We start from the raw sequence: 10,027 nt of genomic DNA, 5'->3' as shown, positions 1-10,027 counted from the left end.
ATGCCCTTCTCCAGAGACTGGTCCCTCCTGAAAGCATGTCCAAAGTATGAGAGACAATCTTGTTGTCCACCCTTCTAAGGCGTCCTGGCCTTACTTTTTCTGATACGGATTTGTTTGTTCTTCTGGCAGTTCATGGTGTTTTCAGTTTTCTTCTCCAACACTTTAATTCAAATGCATTGATTCTTCTACAGTCTCTCTTATTAATTGTCCAACTTTTACAAGCGTATGAAGCCATTGAAAATACCATAGCTTGGATCAGGTGTACCATAGTCCTTCAAGTGACTTCTTTGTTAACAGTGTAAAGAGGTCTCTTGCAGCAAATTTAACTAATGTAATATATTATTTCATTTTTTGATTGCTGCTTCTATGAACGTTGATTGTGGATTCAACTAAAATGAACTCTCTGACAACTTGAATCTTTTCTTCATTTATCATGATGTTATTTGTGGTCCAGGTGTGAAGATTTTAATTTTCTTTATATTGAGATGTAAAATTCTTAATGAAGGCTGTAGTCTTTGATCTTTATCAGCAAGTATTTCAAGTCTTCTTTGCTTCCAACAGGTATGTCATCTACATACCTCAGGTTGTTAATGATCTTCCTACAATCCAGGTGCTCTGTTCTATAATCCAACTTCCTGGATTACTTTCTCAGCATACAGTTTGAACAAGTATAGTGAAAGGTTACTACCCTGGTGCACACCTTTCATTATTTTAAACCATTAGCATCTCCTTGTTGTGTTCCAATGACTGCCTCTTGGTCTATGTACAGTTTGCTCATGAAGTGTTCTATAATACCCCCTTTTTTTGCTATGTTTGTCATGATTCACATAGTTGAATGCCTGTGCATAGTCAGTAAAGTACAAGTAAACATATTTTTGGCATTTTCTTCTTTTGACCAAGATCCATCTGACAACAACAATGTTGTCCTCTTGTGACTGGCTTGAATTTCTGGCAGGTCCCTGATGATGATGTACTGTTGCAGCTGTTTTTGATGCACATCATCATTGGCTCCTACAAGGCCTTGAGGTATCAGGAAACCAAAGGTAATTCTCTACATGAAGGTGTTTCCAATTCATAGCAAGCCTACCTAAAGTTTTCAGAGACAAAATCTTTATGGGAGTGGACAATCTCATCTACTCCCACAGAGCAACTGGTGAGTTTGAACTGCTGACCTCGATGTTAGACTCCAGTGCTTATCCTATAGCATCTCTGTCTGCTTTGAGATATAAGAGGACCCTTTAAACATAAACATATTTGAAATTATATTACCTGCCATGATAAAACTTTAACCATTTATGAGTTATCTTAGCTGGGTTAGATCTAAAAAAATGAGATATGAAACAGTTAAGTGTCCTGGGTGGGGACCATAATGGAAGAAACCTAGTTATGTGAGAATCAGTTCCATTCAGCACTACACATATGGGGGACACTGAAAGGGGCAGGAAGCTCCCAAACACACAGCTTTAAAGGTGTTCTTCCCTGACAATTTTTAAAATGCAGTATTAGGATCCCTGTACCAGAATCCCCAGGTTCAATGCAGATTCCTGCATCCCAAGACCTACTTCTCCATTTCTTAGTGTGGTACCTGTGAACCTGCATTTTTAAACAAGCACTCTTAGGTGGCTCTAGAATCAGGAATTTTAAACCTGGATTTCACAGATAATTACTAGTGCATGATTCTCAATCTCTAATGTGCATATGAATCACCTGAAGAGTGTGATAAACTACACATACTAGAAGGTAGCACCTATAGATTCTGATTCAGTCAGTCTAGTGTGGGGCTGGAGGCTTGCCCAAATTTTAAATTAGCATCTCTCTAGTGCAGATGGTCCACGACTTCATTCTGCCCTTGGGGCAGTGGATATTTGTGGTTCAGTGGTGGAATTCCTGCTTACTATGAAAAAACTTGGTTTCAATTTCTGGGCGATTACCTCCCAGCTCTCAGTAGAACCTTGTGTTATGATGCTGAACAGGTTTCAGTGAAACTTCCAGACTGAGATGAACTAGGAATAAAGGTCTGGTGATCTACTTCTGAAAATCAGTCGATGAAAATCCCCCTGCAACTGTGAGGGTGCTGCAGGACTGTGCAGTGGTTCTTTCTGTTATGTGTGATGTCACGGATTTCTGTTGTGTGTGAGTCAGCTAAAATACATCAGCAACTAAAATCACAGGAATTTCTAATCTTGAGACCAAAGAACTAGATCAAGTCTGGCTATCCCGTTCAACTACTCTGAAAGGGATTACATTTGAAGGTGGTGGATAGAGTGGGAAAAAATGTAGGGGAAGCCCTCAAAATTGAAAAAAAAAAAAAAAAAAAAAAAAGACCCAGTTTATGAGTCAGAGAGAGACTGGAGGAATTCCAAGACTATGACCTTTGACCTCCCTTCAGATCTAGAATTAAACATACCCTTGTGGCTCAGTTTTCATCTAAGCAGTAGAAACTAGTGAAGTATGCTCGCCATAGAATGGTCAACCATTCAAGATCAAAAGGGCAACATTTACCTAAGGACAAAATTAAGAAAGGTTTAGGAAGAAGGAAGAATGGAAACAAACATCACAGGGAGGAAGTAGGAGAAGTGATGTTACATTGAGAAGATGGCATTCATTTAAATGAAATGAAGTATTTTTTTTGTTGAATGTAAAACTGATGATGTACTCTGTATACCTTTACTCAGTCTGATTTCTGTGCTCTCTCATCCTCAATCCCCTTCACCCTCACCCTCAACTATTTGCTAAGTTATATTAAAACTTTTTGTGAATGTGCTGATGTGCTTTTTAATGTAAGTAGGGTCTTTGAGTTTTTAATATGCTAGAAATTCAGAAAAAAGGTTCAGACACATTACTGTAGATGCAGGCTCTTCCCACCACCAGTTCTAAAACTTGCTTTTACCTTTATGTAAGCAAGACAGAAAAAAAAAAGCATCAACAACTAGCCACAGGAGCCACTCCCTCAGGTTAGCTATTTGCTACTCCAGTGATGCAGACCCTGCCCCATCAGGGGCTGGAGGAATGGGACACACCAGAAAGCACCCCAGGTTTTACTTCATTTCTCTCAATGCCCTGCCTCCAAGCAGTAATTTGAGGAAGGAAACTTTCTAATTAAAAAAAAAAAAATTAAAAAAACAAGACAATAGTCATAATTTGTCTATGTTACTAATGATGCTGTCCTTGGAAAAGCCTACATTTTGACTTACCAAAGTTCTCATTTCCCAAATCCTCTGTACTGTCTCTCATGAAGGACTACCTCTGTTTTCCTTGTTATTGAAATGAAAGACCACTGGAGGCTACATTTTTCTCCCTCTACTATGTGTTTTATGATTTAACCAAGACTCCTGTTGTGGTGCTATAGGATAAGCACTGGACTATGAACCACAAGGTCAGCAGTTCAGTCCCACCAGATGCACTTCAGAAACCCTATACAGGGTGGCTATGAGTTGGAACCTACTTGACACTTAGCAATAGCATACATGGGCTCAAGGGGCCCTGGTGGTACAAAGGGTTAAGCATTGGACTGCTAACCACAAGGTTATCTGTTCAATGGGAGAAAGATGAGGCTGTTTTCATCAAGATGTATAGCCTTGGAAACCCTGTGGGGCAGCTCTACTCTGTCCCATAGGTCACGAAGTTGAAATCAATTCAGTGGCAATAAGTTTGTTTTTGTTTTGTTTATGTTGCTGCTGTTGTTGTTGTTTTTAAGTGCCTTTGAGTCAGTTCTGATGCATAGTGACCCTGTATAGAGTTTCTCAGGCCGTAAATCTTTGTGGGAGCAGAAAGCCTCATCTTTCTCCCACGGAGCAGCAGACAGGTTGGAATTATTGACCCTGTAGTTCCCAGTCCACTGTGTTTCCTATAGAGCCACTGCACTCTCACTGGTGTGTTTACTACAACCACCGTGGGCAAAAGATTGAATGATGCAAGAGGCAGGAAAAAAAGATGGAAGGAATACACAGAGTCACTGTACCAAAAAGAAATGGTCAATGTTCAGCCATTTCAAGAGGTAGCAGATGCTCAAGAGACAATGAATTGATTACATTGGCTACAGATGGAAATCTTTCAACAAACTGATGCAGCACTAGAGGTCTTCACAAATCTTTGCCAAGAAATTTGGAAGGCAGTTACCTGACCAATTGATTGTGTCCATTCCAAAGAGAGGTGACCCAATGGAATGTGGAAGCCATTGTACAATATCACTGATATCACATGTAAGTAAAATTTTGCTAAAGATAATTCAAAAAACAGTTGCAACAGTACCTTGACATGGAACTGCCAGAGGTTCAATCCAGATTCAGAAGAGGATGTGTAATATCATTGCTGATGCCCGATGAATCTTAGCTGAAATCAGAGAATACCAAAAAGATGTTTACCTGTGCTCTTATTGACTACACAAGTGTTTTCAACTATGTGGGTCATGACAAGTTATGGACAACATTGCAGAGAATGGGTATGTAAACACACTTAATTGTGCTCATGAAGAACCTATACATAGACAAAGAGGCAGCTGATGGAACAGACCAAAAGGACACTGAATTGTTTAAAAACAGGAAAAGTGTGTGCCAGGGTTGTATTCTTTCACTGTATTTATTCAATCTGTATGCTGAGCAAATAATCTGTGAAGCTGGATTATATGAAGAAGAACGTGGCATCAGGATTGGAGGAAGACTCATTAACAACTTGTGACAACTTTGCTTGCTGAAAGCAAAGAGGACTTAAAATACTAATAAAGATCAAAGACTACATACAGCCTTCAGTATGGGTTACAACTCAATATAGAGAAAAGAAAATCCTTATCACTGAATCAATAAATGACTTCATGATAAATGGAAAAATGACAGCAGTTATCAAAGACCTCATTTTCCTTGAATCTACTTTCAACACTCATGGATGAAACAGTAAAGAAATCAAGTAATGTATTACTTTAAGCAAATCTGTTTCACAAGATCTTTTTATAATGTCCAATAGCAAAGACATCAGTTTGAGGACTAATACACAAATCATGGTATTTTCAATAGCCTCATATACATGTGAAAGTTGGACAAGGATTAAGGAAGACAGTACAAGAATTGTTGCATTTGATTCATGGTGTTGGAGAAGACTATTAAAAATACCATGGATTGCCAGAAGAACAAACAAATCTGTGTTGGAAAAAGTAAAGCCAGAATGTTCTTTAGAAGCTGGGATGGTAAGACATGGTCTCCCATACTTTGGACATGATATCAGGAAGACATCATGCTTGGTAAAACGCAGAGTGGAAGAAAAAGAGGAAGACCACTCAGTGACATGGATTGGCATAATGGCAGCAGTAATGGGCTCAAATGTAACAATGATTGTGAAGTTGACGCAGGACTTGGCAGTGTTTCATTCTGTTGTGCATAAGATCACTATGAGGAAGAAATGACTGGAAGGCACCTAACAACATTCCTGTATCTAACATATAATTCATCACATAGAAAGTACTCAATATACAAATGTTAAAATGGATGGCTGGATGGATACATGCATGTATTATACATTTCATATAATAAAATGGATCCAGAGAGATGAAATGTATTGTCTGAAGTCACCATGAGCTATCTAAGTGCAGAATTAGGGAATTAATTCAGGTTCTTTCCAATGCTTTTCTGTCCTGTGATACCTCCATTATCAGCCCCACCCAGAGTGCCCTGTCTCTACTTTCAGAGTCACTGTTCTTGGAGCATAGCTGGATAGTTGGGGTAATTGGGACTCTGGAGATTGGCTCTCAGCAGGGATGAAAAAGTTTACATTATAACTTCCTCATTCACTACCTTTTCTTTAGTTCTTTAAACACTCCTTAGGACCTTTGTATGTGCAAGTCCATCTGCCTGAAATCACATTTCTTCAGCTCTTCACTTTGCTGGCTCCTTTTCATCCATCAAGCCTCAGTTTAGATGTACTCTCTTAAGAAACCATCCCTTAAGTTTTCCAGACAAATCTTTTTATGCATATTTGCCACTATTTGTAATTACTTGTTTAGTTATTCTCCTCCTTCAGGGCAAGGATCATTTTTACTTTGTTTACTTTTGTATAACCACTGCTAATATGTTGTCTGTAGGGAACGAATCAGTGAATGAGTCTATTATTAAATAAAATGCAAAGGATTTAGAGATGAGATATTATATCTTGTTAGCCAACATATCACCTTTTGCATATATGGTGTCTAGAGGAGCAACAATCAACAAGCAAATGTCCTGCAAGTCAGCCACAGGCTATATAAGGAGCCTTTACAATGCACCCAATAGTTGCTCATTTCTAACTTGGGCCCAGGAGAGTGGGCTGATATCTCTTCATTGCAGCAGACACACTGACACACAAATTATGTGTCATATTGTAGATCCCTATTCATAAGGAGCTTTGTTAGTGTAGTGGGTTATGAGTTGTCAAGGTCAGCAGTTCAAATTTTCCATCTGTTTGCTTTTTCTCCCTGTAAAGATTTACAGCCTCGGAAACCCTATACAGGGTTGTTATGAGTTGGAATCAACTCTATGACACATAACCTCCTCCACCACCATTCATAAACTAAGTTATAGCCAATCGTGATTACACTAATATTTATATCCAATTCAAGCCTTATTAGGCCTCTTTTCTAACAGTTATGTTATTGTTGTTGTTAGGTGCCCTTGAGTCAGTTCTAACTCATAATGGTCCTGCACCATCCTCACCATTGTGGTTAGGATTGAGTCTGTTGGTGCTGCCACTGTACCAGCCTATCTCATTGGGGGTCTTCCTCATTTTTGCTGACCCTCCACTTTTTGTTGTTGTTGTTAAGTGCCCTCGAGTCAGATCCAACTCATAGTAACCCTGCATAGGGTTTCTAAGGAGTAGCTAGTGAGTTTTAACCATCAACCTTGTGGTTCAAACCAACCTTGTAGTTCATTGCTTTATTCTGTAGTGCCAAACCAGGATTCCTGATCCTCCACTTTAGCAAGCATGATGTACTTCTCCCTCCTGATATCATGAGATACGAAGTCTCACCATCTTGGCTTCAAGGAGACTTCTGGCTGTAGTTCTTTCAGCACAGTCCTACTTCTGGAAGTTCATGGCACCTTCAATATTCTTCTCTGATACCGCAGATTAAATGCATAAATTCTCCTACGGGAATTTAAAAAAATGATTTTAGATCAATGAGTAAATATTTATTGAGAACTTACTTGGTACCTCTTGATATTGCTAAGTGCCATTGAGTTGGTTCTGACTCACAGAGACCCCATATATAGGGTTTCTGAGGAGCAGCAGGTAGGTTTGAACCACTGACCTTGCAGTTCAGAGTCCAGTGCTTATCCTGCAGCAGCATATATGGAAGAGTTAAAAGATAATGGCTCTTTTTTCAAAGAACAAAATATTTAGGAGAGAGAACACATTTTATATATGAGATACCATTAAGATTATATCCTCTAATGCATTCATTGAGCAATGCAGGTGTGCCTCGTTTTACTGTACTTCACTTCATTACCTCTTGCAGATATTTCATTTTTCACAAATTGAAGGTTTGTGGCAACCATGAATTGAGCAAGTCTATCAATATCATTTTTCCAACAGTATGCCTCACTTTATGTCTCCGTGTTATAGTTTGTTAATTTTCACAGTACTTCAAACTTCTTAACAATGCAATTGCATATTTTGTAGGCTAAAACAGAGTATAAACCGAACTTTTGTATGAACTAGGAAACAAAACAAAAAGTCTGACTTGCTTTATTGTGATCCTGTCTTCATTGCAATGGTCTGGAACCAAAGCCACAATATTTCCGACAATAAGTCAATAAGACAGACGATAAGTATGATGGAACTTGGAGGGAGGAAATGAATGTGTCCTTGAGTCCTAAGGGAGGGAATTATGAATGGGGTGACTTTTAACTGGACTTTGAAAGATGGGAGGAGAATAAATCTAAATATTTATTGAGTGCCAGTCTACTGTGAGTAAAATAATCATACTAAATACTATGGGGATTACAAAAAATTATAAGAGCCTCTTCCCCTGGCAAGTTCATGATCTAGTTGTAGAGATAAGATATAAATTAGTGAAAAGTTAAATAAAATTATGAGAGATAAATAGCAGCTTAAGACAAGAGGGCACAGGAGATGTCATAAGGCATTATGTGATTAATTACCCAACAAATGATATAGACAAGAAGTGCTTGAGGAGGTTAAAGAAGGTGGACTGAGAGGCTCCTCAGAAGACAGGGTATCAGTACATGTTTGAAGAATGGGTTAAGTGTCATCAACTTGGTTCTGACTCATAGCAACCCTGTATAGGGTTTCTGAGAGCGACTGGTGAGCTTGAACCACCAACCCTGCAGGCCAGCACATTAACCCACTGCGTCACACCAGGATTCCTTGAAGGATGGGTGCAATTGGTTAAAAAGATGATGGAAGACATTATAGGGGAGAAAGAGTGGGGATGGCATAAGCAACAGGTTAGAGGCAGGACAAGAAATGTATTAGTCAGAGGAAAATGAATAAACCAGCTTGGTTACAGCAGATGAAAGATTAGAAAACTGAATGGTTAGAAATACAAGTTAGAAAAGATTAAGACCAGATTTTGAAGGCAATGAAAGCTAGATTGTAGGGTTTATATATCACTCTCCATGCAATTAAGAGCCACTGAGGATTTTGAATAGGAGCATAATGTCTTAGAATAATTTCTCTGGCAACAGGGTAAACAATGGCCTTAGAAAAGCAGCTTGCTTAGGCGGTCACCAGAGAGGTTCAAGCATGAGGCAGAAAGATCTGAGAAGGAGAGTGGTGTTCATCCACAGCAGAAAGAGGGTAGACATATCAGAGAGAAACTGCTAAGGGAAAAGCAAAGTTTTTGTGACTTAATAAATAGGGAATGTAAACGAGACATGGGTCGAATGTGAGTCTTGAATATTTCAAACCTGTATTTTTAGAAGAATCAATAACTCTCCCTCACTTACACACACGTACACATATTTACATGCACCCACAGACCTGATTTTGCCAAATGCTGGCTTAAAACTCAAACCAGCCAAATTGCTACTGCTCAGTCAATCTGGACTCATAGTGTTCCTATAGGACACAGTAGAACTGCTCCATTCAGTTTCCAAGGTTTTATAAATCTTTCTTGAAGCAGACTGCCACATCTTTCTCCCATGGAGTGGCTTGTGAGTTTGAACTTCGGACTTTTCAATTGCAGCCGAGCACTTAAGCAGTGTGTCACCAGGGTGCCATATGCTGGACATTGTTGTTGTTGTTATGTGTCATTGAGTCAGGTCCGTCCCATAGCGACCTTGTATAGGGTTTCCAAGGAGCAGCTGGCCATAGATGTTGGAAATCCAAAGATATATAAGACAGGAACTTTTAGTTCAAATTTTTTACAACTAACTGGGATATCAATATTCAGGAAGCAATTTTAAAGTGCCTAAAGAACTACTCAAAATGCGACTGGGAAAGAGCTGTCTCCTCAAAGTTGAGCTGACTGTGAATGGAGTAAAGCCCTCAGGACCTTCACTTTCTGATGGGGCACAACTCCAAATGAAGAGAAATAGCTGAAAACAGTATTAATAATTAGAACACAGAATGTAGGAAGTATGAATCTAGGAAAATTTGAAATTGTCAAAAATGAAATCCTATATTGCATAAATATCTATATCCTAGGCACTGTTGTTGTTGTTGTTAAGTGCTGTCAAGTTTCAACCCATAGCGACCATGTGTAGGGTTTATGAGGAGTGGCTGGTGAGATTGAACTGTCTACCTTGTGATTCAAACCAACTTTGAAGTCTAGCACATTAACCCACAGCACCACACCAGGACTCCTATCTGAGGCATTAGTGAACTGAAATGGACTGGTCTGACCACTGTGAATCTGATAATCACATGAATTACTATGCTGGTAATGACAAATTAAAGACCAATGATATCACATTTATCATCAAAAAGAACATATCAAGATCAGTTATGAAGTACAACGCTGTCTGTGATAAGATAATATCCACTCACCTAGGAGCTCTGGTAGCGTAGTGGTTACGAATCGGGCTGCGAACCTTAAGGTCAG

The sequence above is a fragment of the Chrysochloris asiatica genome, unplaced genomic scaffold (genome assembly GCF_000296735.1).
Source record: "Chrysochloris asiatica unplaced genomic scaffold, ChrAsi1.0 scaffold00086, whole genome shotgun sequence".
Lineage (NCBI taxonomy): Eukaryota > Metazoa > Chordata > Mammalia > Afrosoricida > Chrysochloridae > Chrysochloris > Chrysochloris asiatica.
Note: the sequence above shows the minus strand (reverse complement) of the source record.